Consider the following 5,922-nt stretch of genomic DNA (forward strand, 5'->3'; position numbering starts at 1 on the left):
GTTAGACAAGATCAAATATGAACCCATATGATGCATAATTTATCGAAGGTGGAACCAACAACTCCACAAACATATCCATGTTGTTGCCTACTATTTGAACCCCAATTTCTTTTACTCCCACACTTTCAAAATAAATGAGGAGGTTCAACTTGGCCTTGACACATGCATTCAAAGGTTGGTTCCTGATGAAAATATTCAAGACCTCATTGTTGACGAGTTGCAGAGGTACAAGAAGGAAGATGGGCCATTGTTTTATTCACCTATTGATATTCATAAGAGAGACACCCTGCTGCCAGGTAAAAAAATGTGCTCTTAAATCTATTTTACCATTTATTTCAATCTTTAAGTTTATAAAAATCTTTACCAAATTATAAATGCCAATTTGTATGCTTGCAGATCTGTGGTGGGAAGATTATGGTGCCACAACACCTAATCTTCAAAAACTTGCAATCTGCATATTATCTCAGCCTTGTAGTGCTTCTGGTTGTGAGCGCGACTGGAGTGTCTTTGAGGCCATTCACACAAAAAAGTACAATAGGTTGACTCAAAAGCGCTTGAATGACCTTGTATATGTGCAGTACAACCTTCGTTTGCATGAAAAGAGGGTACAAGGGAACAATTCATATGGTGCACTTGACATAGATGAGATTGATCCATACAAGTGGATTGGATTGTTGAACCTGATGGTGCTACTGGTGATGTTGATGTGGATGCATTTCTCACTGTTGATCAGTTAGATGAGATGGAGAGGGAGGCAGTTGAATGGGTGGCAGAGGTGGCAGAATGTGAGGAGGTAGGAGATGAGTTTGCTGATCCAGAAGAGGCAGTTTCTTCACTTATTGAGGATATTGCAGTAGTAGCAGCAGCAACTGCAACACCATATACTTCAGCACCCACTCAGCGGCAACAGAGTTTTGTGAGTTTTAGTGGTAGACGCAATCTATGATTTCCAGTTTTCAATGATATGAAACTATGAACTTAATATGTATTCAGACTTCAGAGATTGATTTGTTTTGTGGTCTAGGCTCTACAATATGTATTTAACTTAAATGTATTTAGAACTTGAACTTGTTTTTTGGTATATCACTATATGGTATGTATTTGACTCAAACTATGATTTATATATGATGGAAACCAGTAATATGCTATTGTGTTCTATAAATTTAGTGTATACAAGTGTTTTTTTAGAATATTTTAAGAAATTCTATATTTTCAAATGTTTGATAATTTCCCGATTCCCGATTTTAAAAAAAAATTCGGCTAAAAGATTTATTACCGGTTAAGATATTTACATTTTTGCTTTGGAGTACATAGTTGCCAAAGAAGAAAAGGGAGTGGGTTGAACAAGTACTAGATGCCAAATTAGCGACAGTGCGATCCAAGTCATAAATTTTATTTTGTCAAGTGGGAATATCTGTCATATTCTCACAACTTGGGGATCAATGAAGCTGTTTTGATGAAGCACAGTCAATTAAAACCAGGAGGTTCAGATTTTCTCAAAGGAGGGAAGAATGATGCATAGCATCTCCCATAATTTCCCTTGCCCAATTTCTGACCATGGAGTTATGGACTAGATATTTTTGGCTTTCCTTTTTTGGTTGCTGCTTCCGTTTTGTTCAGCTACCTATGATTTTGTAACTACTATTTGGCTTAGTCCTTTTTTGGTTTTGTATAGTGGTTTGGTGGATAGTTGTCGGCATGGCTAGTGAGCTATTTTATGGGAAGTTTTTCGGTTAGTGATAGGATTAGAGGCATGAAACAAAGGGTGAGGCTAGGACAGTTCTTGAGATGTTTTTATCTCTTTTCTGTGCTGTATTTTCTGTAAATGGTTTAAGGAAACAATAATAATATATCTACCTTTTTCAAGGATTCCAGTATCTGAATATGCTCTCGTCATTTCAATTATGGGTTATTTGTTTTGATTTCTGCAGATTAATCTATCACATCTTGATTTGAGCTGCATCAGATCACCAACAGTGATGATTTAAAAATAAATGCATAATGCAGGTTGGTACTAAATTGACATTGGGCAGGGTTAAATGTTTCTTGATTCTGCAAGATTTTAATTTTAATTTATCAATTTTGAAGTTGAAATGTAATTCGAATGCCTTACATAATCATATGACATAAATTGTAAAAATTTCGATAGTTCAATATAAAGGGGTTCATGAATTTAAAAATCTTATCATATTTCTCTATTTCTAGTCCCTAACTTGTTCTCAACATTTTTTTTGCATTGGAAGTTGTGCAAAAGGAAAAATTAAAGTGCTTCTCTAATGCTAGTGAATTTGTTGTTGCAAGATGGTTAATTCTTAGTTTATGATTTTCCTATTACCTAACAAGAATTTTCAAGGTGAAATAATTTATTTTTCATTTGTAAAATTAAAGGAAAATAACTGCTAGGGGCACTTGCAACATATGCATACTGTTTTTCAACTAGCAGTTGCTCTATAATGTATCACATCTATTAACATTTTTGCAATTCAAAGTATATTTTTTCATCTTTTCGTAGTCATGATAGTAGCTCTATGTTTCTTAATGAGTTTAGCAAAGGATCTATCATTGTGTTTCAATGGAAGCACCTAAAGTGCAGATAGCAACAATGTTGGTGGGTGTATTTTATTGACTATTGATGCCCAACTAATCTAAGGGAGCCCAAAGTTGCGACAAAATCCTGGGGAAACATGGCTCCTCAATGAAGAAATGGACAACCATGAAACAATCTGCAATTCATATTGATTTCCAATATTTTTTTGCATTCCTCTTGAACTCTTCTCTTTCTTATTGTGGACTGTAGAACAAATGAAATAAACACATCACATTATGGGACCTAATGATTCACTTGGGGAAGCACCTTTAGCTTATGCCTTATTGCAATTTATCTGGTTGTGCTATGTCAGCTTAATTGACTTGATTTCATGAAACCCTTTATGCTCTGACTGTCATAAAAGTATGGTTTTATGCTAAAGCAAAGAATCAACCAAAGTATAAAAGAAGTTAAACAATGTCATTATCTATCATTAGCAATCATCTTTCAATTATTCAACTAACCTTCAAAAACATCTCACTTGAATTGTCTTGCTCCAGTTAGTTACTTCTATAGAGTGGATTTGAAATCCGGAGATTAATTTCTCTTATTGGATCAAATTTGAAATATTTCAACATTTCAACTGTTTTCATACATTGTTTGTGCTTCTTATGGAATCAAATTTAGTCATTATGCTTTTCTAGTGCTCATCATAGGTCTCAATTAGTGCATGTACATATGCAATTGCATGATAATAGTCTACATTTTACTAGTGCACATATGCAATTGCAATTTTTCTATGAAGGTAGAAGTAGATATGCCTCTTAAGGTGAAGATGGTGGATCCTCTAGCAGCTCCAAGGATTTTGCATCATAGATATACCAACTTCTTCCCAAAAAGATAGTATTTTGTTTTCTTCACCACTTTCCTTTATATGAATAGGGTCTAGAGGCAATATGTATCAATAAGGCACAAAGAACTATGGAGAGTAGAGAAAGAAACTCAGATTGCAATGTATAAGGTAATGAGAGTTGGAATGACTAGATTGAAACTTTAAAACAATGATCTCACGACCATTTTACAAAGAAATCCCATGGGCCTTTGGAATTTAAGATCCAGACAAAAAACCAAAATAGGTAATTCCGGTTTGAAAATTAATGTCATATTTTTAATGTCTATGCATGGAATTGGGCATGGCATGTTGGAGTTTTTGGGAATGTTATGCATCGTATTTTATTAATGATCAAATGCCAAGTTTATTTATGTGTTGCTAATGATGGGCTAACACATTTGCTTCATGTGCGGGTTGATTTATGTACATGTCGTCATGTTGTGTGAAGTGTATGGGGTGCGAGGAGATGATTTTTCATCACTCATTCCGGTGAGACACAAAACATCACGATTCTCCTTCATCGGTGTGTTTACCATGTCTGTGTATATATATGTATGAGTGGTTCAGTGATGCAGGAAATTGCAGGTACAAGGTACTGACTCCACCTGGCTCCACAGGTCTGAGCGTACCTAATTAACCAAGTGGAAGTGGGGGAGGTAGTTCTAAGGCCCTAATTTCATTCCTAGCCTTGCTCGTTGTGAGCATCATTAGTCTTTTGTTTAGCCTGTCAGTTTGCCAAGTAGGCTACGTTTTCGACGTTAGTATGTGGGTCATGTCCTTATCTTGTTTAAGTTGAGTTTTGCGTGTTATGCATTCTATGTGATTGATTAATTCTCTTCTTGAGTAGTTAATGAGTAATTAGTGTGTCGTGTTGATTAAAGAGGATTAAGAATAAATTACATTAGGATCATTTTTGTGGTTAATTAGTTAATCGATTATTCCGAATTGTCTAGTTAGAGTGAATGTTGAATTATTAGTGAAAGTTAAATTATATTTGACTTAAGTAATTGTTTTTTTTTAAAAAAGGACCATTGTTTTTACTATAAATTGATACATCAATTCTATGTAGCAAATTAGAGTATTTGTTTAATACCATATGGTGGAATTAAATGTGTTATGCATTTTAGAAAAGAAAAATAAACTTTTTGAAAATAAATATCTTCTTTCATTGACTTTTGTGTAAAAAATAAAATAAAAGAATAGGAGGAATTTCTTTATTTATATCATGTTAATGTTTTGATTTAAGGGAGATTTTAAAATCTTATTAAATAAGATTTTCAATTATTTTATTAAAAAAAAAAGTATTTTGCCCTAAATGAGATTTTTTTTTGGAAATTACTTTATATGGTAAAATTTTTGAAAATGGAGGGGATGATTCTTCTCTGTTGGTGTTTTTTTTGGAAATCTTTGTTGTTTGCTTGTGTCTGTCTGTTTTTTGTTTTTGGTTCTCTCTATTGGAAAAGAAGAAGAAATGGAGAAACTATTTGTTTTTGTTTTTCTTCCTGTCTATTTGGATTGTTTTAAGTGAATTTAAAAAAGAGGGGGGGTTTGTTGTTTTATTCAGCTTGGAAGTGAGTTTTGATGAATTTGTTGTTTTTATACAGCTCCCTATTTGCTTCTTATTTTTCACCACAGAAAATACCCCTGTATTTCTCAGAGGAGAAATTTAAAGAAAGAGTATAAAGAATATATATTTATTTGTGTTGATTTGGTTTTTATTGTGAGGAAATTGAAAATAAATAAATAAATTAACCTGTTGTCTCTGAGAACAGAGGTTATTGTAAAAAGAAATTTAAAAAAAAATGATTTTTTTTTGGGTTGCCAAAGGCTTCCCACAGCGCGGTTGCGGGTGCCATGGGCTCCCCACAACACGGCTTGGCGCCCCATAGTGTGGGGTTCCATGAGGAAACCCATGATTGTGGGTGCCATGGTATACCCACAGTCATGGGCCCCATGTCCTCACCACCGCCTCCCTCTTGTGGTGGGTCCTGCAGGTTATGAAAACAATTTAATTTAATTAAATTTATTTATTATATATATATATATATATATATAGTATGTTTTTTTTTAATTATTATATGTTTAAATATAATTACTGGGTAATTGTATTAAATTAATCAGTTTGGAATTAGTAAATTGGTATTTGGAATGTCTAGTTTTTCAATAAATGCGATCTATATTTTTATGTGTGTGTGTGTATATATATTCGTTTATTATTTTTGGAATTAGTAATGATGTGAGTAAATAAGAAATTGGAGATTATTACTAAATTTGGGAAAATTATGTTTAGTAAATGATTTTTATTGAAATTTGGAAATTATAGTCAAACTCGGTCAACATGAAATAGATAGGAAAACAAATCTACTTTCAAGTATAAGTTATGGCTTGTGTTACATATATGTATTTATATTAATGTGAAATTTGGATTTACGAAAGTATGATTTTAATGTTAATATTGATTTGATATTATTTTATTAGCCTTGGAAAAAAACAAAGTTCTTAT

This window comes from Cryptomeria japonica, chromosome 10, assembly GCF_030272615.1.
Source record: "Cryptomeria japonica chromosome 10, Sugi_1.0, whole genome shotgun sequence".
Taxonomy (NCBI): Eukaryota; Viridiplantae; Streptophyta; class Pinopsida; order Cupressales; family Cupressaceae; genus Cryptomeria; species Cryptomeria japonica.